This window comes from Lygodium microphyllum, chromosome 22, assembly GCF_053477565.2.
Source record: "Lygodium microphyllum isolate KBCC chromosome 22, Lygodium_microphyllum_v1.1.10, whole genome shotgun sequence".
Lineage (NCBI taxonomy): Eukaryota > Viridiplantae > Streptophyta > Polypodiopsida > Schizaeales > Lygodiaceae > Lygodium > Lygodium microphyllum.
Genome location: NC_141156.1, coordinates 112,210,905 through 112,221,204, shown reverse-complemented (window position 1 = coordinate 112,221,204; position 10,300 = coordinate 112,210,905). Strand labels below are relative to the sequence as shown.

The window sequence follows — 10,300 nt, the reverse complement described above, 5'->3', positions numbered from 1 at the left end:
TATGAGAGATCCCTAGTTTGGGTATGACCAATTTCAATTGGATATGGATAGCAAGGATCTAACAACTTTGAGGATACCTTTGGGTTTAGTAAGGATGTGTACCTTATTGCAGGGAGCAACCAACTCAATTATACATATGAAGAATGGGATGAACAAAGTCCTTCATGACTTCATTCCACAAGTTACTATACCTTTTCTTGATGATGTGCCTATAAAAATGTGTGAAGAACGGATCAAGGATGAGATAGTGGATTAAAGGGGGTGTTGCAAGTTTATTGTAGATCATATTTTTGATAATGAGAATATCTTATCCAAGTTAGAAGGGGTAAATCTTACTCTTTGTGGGCCAAAATCAGTTTTTAGCATCAAGGAAGTTTTGATTGTGGGGGGCATATGTGTGGGCGTTATGGTCGAAGGCCTTCTCCAGTAAAAGTTCAAGCCATTCAAAAGATGAACGAGACTTGTACTTCCATAATTGAGGTGAGACCATTCTTGGGTGCATGACTTTTCTATCTTATTTGGATTCCACACTTTGCACATGTAGTGGATGCACCCTCTCAATTATTGAGGAAAGGTCAAAAGTTTCATTGGCATGAACCACATACAAAGGCAATGAGAAAGTTGAAACATTTGTTGTAGTCTGCTCCTACACTAAGGAAAGTAAATTATGAGTGTGGAAGGCCTATCAGTGTTACAGTTGGCTACTAGTCAAATAGGATGGGTGGGCTATTGGACAAGATGATGAAGAGGACAAAAAATATGATGTGTAGTTTGGAGCCCAAGTCTTATGTACTCGTCAAAAAAATTACTTGCATGTTAAGAGAGAATTATTGGAAGTAGTCTTTGCATTGAAGTCAAATAAAGAATACTTTATTGGTGCATCAATGGTTGTCTAGAGAGATTGTCTACCTTTTCTTGGGATGATCACTAGTTGCTCAACTTTGCATATGGCTATGTTGCGATAGATTGCTTACATCAAGTCCTTGAACCCAGAGTTTTGCGATATTGCATATAAGATAATACAATTGCAGATATGTTATCAAGAGTCATGTATGAGGATGAAGACGACATGGTTGTTAAAGGAGATGATAATGGTACAAAGTTCTACTCCAGTTCTTATATTCAAAGAGATCATTACTGTTGTGCATCTTCTCTTGAATCATTTTCAGAAGACATGTATGATGGTGAGTGGCTACTTATTGGCCACTACTTGAGCACTTTGAGTAAGCAAGAGAGATGGACTAATTAGGAGTTCAAGAGAATCCAAACAAAAGCATGCATGCATTTCTTGAAGAATGGCAATCTATGAAAGCATCCAGAACAAAGAAACAAGACTCCATAGAGGGTAATATATGATAAGGAGACTCAACAACAAATAATCAAAGAGTTTCATGAGAGTCTATACACTGGTCATCAAGGTTTGTGGACCACTTTTACAAAGATCAAAGAAAGATATTGGTGGAAAGGTATGTATAAATATGTGTTTTAGCGGTGGAGACATGTGCTACTTGCCAAAAGTATTCCAATATGTGATATCATGATGGTCTACATTCTACCTATCTGTTAGCCATGCATTAAAAATGGGTGGTTAACTTGGTGACTATGCCTATGGGACTTTGGCAAATGGGTGATTGACTTGGTGACTATGCCTATGGGACTTTGGCAAATGCAATACATTGTACTTGCTAGGGAAGATCTAACAAATCAAGTGGAAGTTTGGGTGTTGAGAATAAAGGCTACAAGTGCAGTATGTAAATTTCTTTTGGAAGATGTTATTTGTTGCTATGGTTGTGTTGGAAAGATAATTACTGATTGAGGAGAGTTGGATGCAGAAGAAGCTAGGGAATTCTTCTTGAGGTTGGGTATAAAGCTTGCTCTCACTTCAGCATACAACCCTAAAGGCAATGGCAAAAGTGAATGTAGACACTTGCATATCATCAAAGTGTTAGCAAAGGCATATAGAGCTAAGATTCAAGAGTGACCCCCAGGCTACTTCTCTATGCTCTATGGGCTGATCACACTACACATAGTACAGTGACTGGATATGTACCTACTGAGTTAATGTATGGCTAAAAGCTTGTTATGCCTATTGAGGATGTTATTACTACTTTGAGTGTTCTACCTTGGGATAATTATATGAACAGGGAGGACCTTCTTTCTTTACAAATTCAACGACTAGAAAGGAGGCCACAAGACATCGAGATTGCAACGATGTGTTTAAAAGATGCTAGGTTGAAGAATAAAGATAGATTTGACAAGAAACGTAGGCTTTGTCCAAAACCCATTGAGAAAGGAGATTTGGTGTTAGTCTATGACTATAGTCTTGACACTCAACATAGTACACTCAAAAAGGTCTGTAAGGGATGGTTTGATCCTTATATGGTGAAGCATATACATGATAACAAAATGTATTCTTTGTGTGATCTAGATGGTACAAATTTAAAGATTTCTATTATAGAAAATGGGATCAAGATTTTTAAGCAACGGAATGCAAGTGAACTAATTAAAGAACATGTGCAGGATGAAAAATAGGTTTATGCTAATTTGGATAATCAAGAGGATAATGAAGATGTAGGGATGGAAGATGAACATATATCATCCAGATGAAGGTTAACCATGTGGCACACAAACAAAGGATGTGCAGGTTCAGAGATGGTGGATGTCGTGCCACTACACATACACAGTATGAAAAACCCTTGAGTACATCATCATCCAACTTTCTTATTAATCTAGAGAGTCAATGTCATATTAGTCATATTACTCATTAGTGTTAATATCCATAGCATAGATGGTTCAAATTTATGAGATTTTTGGATAATTTTAGGTTGTTTTTTATATTTTGGACATTATTTATTATAAATATTCTCAAAAGATATATAAAAATTCTAGAATAGGGTGTCATGCATAAAGCAAGTTTCTTTTTAGTCAATTTTGGAGATCTCATGAAAAAAAGAAGGGCTCTCGAATTTGTGTCGTGTGCGATTGTAGTTGGAAGATAGCAAACAACACCACAAATGGAAAGAGAAAAGAGAAGCAATCCTAGAGAGCTTGGAGTAGGTATCCTATAGTTTTATCCCCTTTTTAGAGCCAACGGAACCATCAGATTTGCCATCTAATCGGGAGAGTAAAAGCTAGTGTTTAGTGCAAGTTTTTGGGTATAAAAGGGTGAAACATGACACGGTGAAGGGGAGACTCGTTATAAACATGTTTTCTTAATCAAGGATTGGTTTAAGGATACTTTGAGTCTCTGATATCTTGCATGTATGTTGTTTCATCTCTCATTGGTCTCTACTCTATGTAATATCTATCATCACCTTTGCTCTCATACAAGAATCTAACTAATCTCTTACTACCGTTAATCATCTCTTACGAATCTTCCTAACATCGTATACATCTATTTGTCCATTACTACTCTTATTCACTCCCACACCTAGAGACCTAGTGTCTTCCCAACATATGTCCAGATTATCTTGACAACGTTAAATAAAGGTGGAAGGAGACACTCAATTATCGCGGAAACAAATAGACCTCATTAATGTAGTTTCTTGTGGGTCATTTGGAAAACAATGATATGACATCTAACTGATTGGTGAAAACTAGAAAAAGGTGAACCAAATGATTTGCAAGATACGAACACTATCATATGATTAAATATATTACACTACATTACTAATTTTGTCAACTATTATATTTTAACATATCCTTTTTCCCTCATCCACACAAGCCTTTACTTTCTCCTTATCCTCCTATTTATCAAGCCTACTCTTGATCTACACATAGCTCCTAAAAGTTATACAACCATGGATTGCTATTCTAGATTGATATAGTAGTAAGAATCCTTAATGCATGCATAACAATTCTACCACCTATAAAATTTGTCAAAATATCTAGATTGAATCTTTCAATAGTACTTAGATTGCAAAAATTAAGTGAACTTGGAAACGTATATAGCCCTCACATAATATAAGACAATCAATTCTAGAGATAGAATAAGGAGCAACTCTAGGAAGAGCTGAACTTGAAAACCCATATATACCTCACAAAAGATAGAGAATCCATTTTGGAGATAAAGTGCATATAAATGAATTCATGTTCACATAAAAGGGTGTGGACACTGGGATGTAAAGGGTTATTGTGGATTGTAAACGTCACATATATACAACCAAAGAAGTTTGACATATTCTTGTAAGCATAACCCAAAAGGATATAAAAATATAGTACAACTATATACGATAGTATTCGTACTATTTGTACAAATAGTACAAATAAGAAAGGCCACTATTATGTTTTGTGAGGGAGAGAGACAAGATTCGTACATCCCATGTTTTGTTCTAGAATGAGTAGAGCCCTTATGCTCATAAAGCACATAACTTAGCTCTTTTTCTTTTGGATCATTTGTGAGGTGATACATATGTGTGTACACATCTAGAGAGAGAGAGAGAGAGAGAGAGAGAGAGAGAGAAAGAGAGAGAGAGAGAGAGAGAGATTGTGTGTGTGTGAGTGAGTGTACATGCACATGCATGTGGGAACCCATGGAAGTGTTTGAAGGAGTTATGAAAGGAAAACATAAAGGCTAAAGAGGTACAAACCTAAGAAAGTAGATGATACCTATTTAAAAAAATCAATCAACAATGATAGAATGGAAAATTTACAAACCAAAGAACAACGTACATCATCCTTATGTAGATGACAAGATTAGTCAATAATTAAAAAAATGGCAAATGGTATGAAAGAAGGTTTGAGACAAACAAGACACACACCATGGGCTCGAGCATGACAATGTGCTAGCTTTGCTTTATCTCTTCTCTTCAATTTTATGGTTGATGAGAGAAATAATCAACACCTTTAAAAGAAAGAAAAATAAAGAGAAAAACCTACAAACTACTAGTCAACTAGATATGAATTTTCTATCAATATAGGAAAGACCCCATACCATTACTCTTGCATGGTCCCATGGACAACGCTAATAAATAGGTGCAACATGTTTTGTATGTAGCCATAATTGTCAATGTATGTTGGTCTAATTAGATAGCTATAAGTCATGGGGGATTCCTTTGGGGATCCAAGTATTTGGGGGACATTTGTAAAAATGCATTGATTAGTAGGCTAGCTAAAGGCCTTTATATATCTAAAGGATTTCTTAATTGGAGAAAAATTTAAAGTAGGAGATAGGTAGACCAAAATAATGTAAAGAAAAAGGTTGATTTTCAAATCAATTCTATAAGGATTTAACCATCTTTATAATAAGCATCTACAAACATTAGAACTGATGTTGTGTTGCTAAAGTGATAGAGAATGATAAGACATAAATGGTGTTATATCTTGAGGTATGGTAGGTTGCATGCAAGCTACTTTGAAACTACCTTTCAAAAATGGGATGTTTAAAATTGACAATTTCCCAATATTACTAGAAAATGGAAATTGAATGTGAAATGCATCATAGATTTCGAAAAGAAACTCCAATGTTAAAGAAGAAGGTTTAAAACCTTGACTATTATCCAACTTTCACTTATAACAACGGCAAGTACATGTAATTTGATAAGAAAAGCCTTCTAAATTTTGAGCTAAAGGTTTTTTGCATGTAGGACCAAATTGCTTTCATTGATAACAATGGCAAGTACATGTCATTTGATACGAAAAGCTTTGAGTTAAAGGTTTTTACATCTAGAACCAAACATGTTTTTTTTTTTGTTTTTGTTATTATTTTTTCTTTTTTTGTTTTTGTTATTATTTTTTCTTTGGCCAATGGGGTGGCTGAGTGGTTTGAGTGTTGGTTGGGTTTGTCGGGTTGATGAATTCAAACCCTAGATTACGCATTTCCAATGGCACGGTTGATCATATGCGTTTGAGCCCAAAGGTTCCATAAAAGTCTTTGTAGATGATGGCCGAAGAAAATGTTATGTGAGAACGCCGTCACGCTCATGGTGGGGCGAGTGTAAGATATTGTTACTAAGATAAATTAGCAGTAACTGCGGATTATATTGATAAGGGGTCTCGCGATATCTTATTACGACGCTAGTCGTGATCGTCGTCGTCGTCGTCTCCTTCTTCGAAGCTTCCTCTCCCTCTCCCTCTCTCTCTCTCTCTCTCTCTCTCTCTCTCTCTCTCTGTGCCTCTCTCTCTCTCTCTCTCAGAGTCTGCGCCCGGTGGGAGAATCAGAAACTCTTTTTGTATGTGCAAGGAAGAACCATCCATCTCTCTCTCTCTCTCTCTCTCTCTCTCTCTCTCTCTCTCTCGATGAATACAGACTGAAATTAGCTGAAGCTTGTGCAGACGAAGAGCGCAATTCGACTGATTCGGGAGAAGGGAATTATTCGGGATGACGATGAATATGTTTGTTCGGCTACTGAGGCTGCTGAGGCCATGGCTGCCCTCGCGCTTCCTGATGGCTCTCCTCCTGGCTCAGGTGGTGTGGGAGCGCGTCTCCTCCCTCATGCGCTCCGCCATCACCACCCGCGACATCGAGCTCTGGATCTCTGCCACCACCTGACTCAGACACACCTCTCTCCCTCTCTCTCTCTCTCTCTCTCCAAACTGCCCTAGCCAGCTCGCTAGCTTTGCACCATGAGCTTGATCTCACCCGTTGTTTACTTTCTTGTTTCATCAATTTTACATCGGCCCACCTCATCTCACTTAATTAGTCTTCAACTTTCATCTCTCGAACAAAGTGTCTTAACCTCCTCGACCTGGCTTCACTTCGCAGCTACACAAGCTCACTCAAAGCATGTCCAAACTTTTAATGTTACCTATTGGAAGTCACCAGCTCGCTCAAAGCAATATAGAGGCGAAATATGTACACGGTGTGTGACATTAATGTTGCCTACTGCAAATTATATTCTAAGGACCAAACTATAAATATAATTCCGCCACATTCTAGAAGGACATGTGTGTTACAAGACTATCTCATGCCTTGCTCCTACGAAGGATGTCTCAAACTACGAAGGCATACATATGGATGCACCCATGGAGGATAGATGGTAAGACTCATTTGTGCATTGCTCTCTACATCATCTTATCAATCAATGCAATAAACTAATTTTCTCCAACATAAAAGCTATATATTATAAGGCTAGCTTTCTTTCATACATCACATCATGAAGGGCATGATGTTTCAAGTTTCTTGTGGATTTTCTTATTATATAGAGGTAAAGAGTTGCAATAGACCTAAGGGGTTCACATGCATATTGATCTAAAACAAACCCCCCCCCCCCCTCACCCACACACATATATTATGTTGATGACTATGCTTCTACATTCAATAGAGTTAGATCATTATTCTCCTTGTCTTTCTAGCACTTTAGCACTTTAGGCAATCCATGCTTCACATACTCGAAGGATATTTTTCATGTATTACTCCAAACAATTAAAGAGCTGAAGGATAATAAATTTATCAATAGCAACGTTCTTTCAACTAGTACATTAATGAATTGTCATAATATCTGACTAAGGATAGGAAACTATGTACTTGGGGTTTCACGACGGACTCATAATGATAATAACTTTAATCTTTTCTAGACAAGTTGCAAATCTGGCTGGACTAACTACATGGCCCAATAGTAATCCATAGGGCATTCCAAAGGCACATTTCCTCAGATTTAAGGTAATGCAAAACTACCTACAACACTTAAAATATTTCCTCAAAATTATTAATTATCGATCCCTAGTGGTAGTTGCTCCTAGATCATCAATGAAAAATTTTAGCTCTTTTGGAAAAACTTCATTGAAGATTTTGTTGGCTGGGCTTGAACTTGCACTTCACCACATCGAGCTTGAGCTACAATAAGGTGGGGCATAATATTCCCAAGCCTTTCCATTCTCAATAAGATAAGTAGAGTTTTACATAGAGGTATACACATCTAATGTTGGTTTAGCCAAACATCAAATTAAATTTTGATATTGCATGATAGAACTTTACATTTGTCTTCAAAACAACCTCAAAGAACATGATGTACTCTAGTAACACATAACAACATGAAGATGTGTTGTTGCACAACCATTTCCTTACACTCTTGATATAGAATAGTGTAGTTTTTGAAAGTTCACAATGATATCCATAATCATACTCTTGGCAATGTTGATGAAAAACTTGTTGATAAAGTAACAATTTAGTTCAAAAATATCATGATAGTTAATAAGCCAAAAATATCCAACAAATTAAGTCTTGACAATATTTGATCTCACTATAAGGGAGGAAGGATATATGAATGCTCAATACTGATGTAACATGCAAAAAAAAATCTCACTATTGCTAAGCATGCCACTATATTCATTGGTATGATAGTCGATATGTGGATTGATATGGCAATCTATTATTTGACAACACAAATAATGATGCACATACCGATGGTTATAAGGACACACAAATCAGAATTACTAACAATTGCAATAGTTTACATTTTGATGCACATATCTGTGCTATGAGAAAATTCAGATTACTAAATATCCCTTTCTTTGCACAGTTTCAAGCTAAAAGTGTATACTGATAGTGAGGATGAACACATCAAAAGACATCAAGGTAAGTGCACTTTGCTTTCCTCCATTTTGCATTGGTTCTCTCTTTGATTTTTATACCCTCTCCTAGATACTCTCTTGGAGAAAGGCATGGCTCTAAAGTAGGGTTTCTTCCATGGCCATGAGAGCTACAACTTGAGTGACAAAGTGCATGTCTATGTGTGTATGTGAGCTTAAGGGAAGATGGGAAAATGACAATGTAAGTTGTTTTGCAACTATTATTGTTTTGAGATATGGGTAAATAGTCTACAAGGGAGAAAGATGAGGAGAGAGAAAGAATAGTTAAAAACTATGGTTTAATGTAACTTTGTTTTGTTTCCTTTAATATTTGTTCTCTTTATGTAAGTTGTTGAGCATCATTTTGTAAAAAATTACACAGCGCAGCAAACTGAATCGGAGAAAGAGATAGAGAGTACACAACAGATAAGATGAGAATCAGTAAATTCTTTAGCTCCAAACAACTGATACAAAGATGGCTCTGTCCACCCGTGCGCTTCCACTGTGTGAAGCTTAGATGGCGATCTAGACAGAAGATAGGTGAAGAGCTTAAGGCTAGCTGGAACAACAACTCTGACTGGGTGAAAGATGAATGATGGATGGCTGTGAAGGGGTTTAGCTTTTATAGCCCGCGAAGGCCGTTAGGTCGACTTGACCGACCTACCATATGAGCCTCCACTAGTGAGCCAGGGAATATTCTAGGAAATATTCCCTTTACCATCGGGCCGGGGGCGCTGCCCCCCCGGACCCCCGCCAAGGGCCGCGGAACCGGACCCCAAAATAGGGGCCCCTTTCAACTCCCTTACCCCGCAACACGATGCAATAATGCACCTCGAGTTGATACCAGCTTAACCACTCCGTCCAACCCAAAGATTAGACCCACAACCGTCACCTTTTTGCCGTCCGGTCATATAGACCTCATTTGATATACAAGTTAGGACTCAACCAATGTCCGGGCTCACATTTGGCTTCTCCTCATAATGGGGGCCTTACAACTTTGAGCACCATGGATCATTGGTGGCACCTAATGAGGGTGGGGCATTGATCATATCTAACACCCCCCTCAATGTCCACCAATAGGTGAATTATCTCCTCGGCCCAATGCCGAGTCTCTGAAGATGAACTTGAAGCATATCCTTCGTAAGTGCTTTGGTGAAGATATCTACTCCATTCTCCTCTATTGGACAGTAGATTAGTTCCAGTATCCCATCCTCCATCAAATCACCCACATAGTGATACTGGATCTCTACATGTTTGGTGCGTGCATGAAACACTGGATTTTTGGCAATGGCGATGCAACTTTGATTGTCACATCTGAGCACAGTTGGTTCTTCATCCTGCACTCCCATATGCCATAGAATCCTTCTCAACTATACTGCTTCACATGCAGCAAAACAAGCTGCCTTGTACTCTGCTTCGGTAGAAGACAATGCCACTATTGACTGCTTCTTACTAATCCAAGAGAAAATTCCTAAACCCAAAGAGAAACAATAACCAGAAACTGACTTCCTCACTGTCTCCTGCCCAATCTGAGTCACAGTTCCCCACAAGAGAAGTTTCAAAACTGTATATGATACCATAGTCAAGAGTTTCCTTCAAGTATCTGAGCACCCGCATCCCAACCTTCCAATGACTCTTATGAGGTTTGTTTGAGAACCTGCTCAAAACACCAACAACAAAACTGATATCTGGTCTGGTGTTACACAAGTAGATCAGACTACCGACCAACCTCCTATACCTCCCAATGTCTGCTAGTGTTGATGTATCCTCGATGGATAACTTTGCATTCACC

The 10,300-nt window shown here is 37.9% G+C and overlaps 1 pseudogene; it reads left to right on the top strand.

Annotated features, from left to right (window-relative positions):
* Positions 1-1,048: 1,048 nt before the first annotated feature.
* LOC148017518 (uncharacterized) lies at positions 1,049-2,607 on the top strand (annotated as a pseudogene).
* Positions 2,608-10,300: the final 7,693 nt, after the last annotated feature.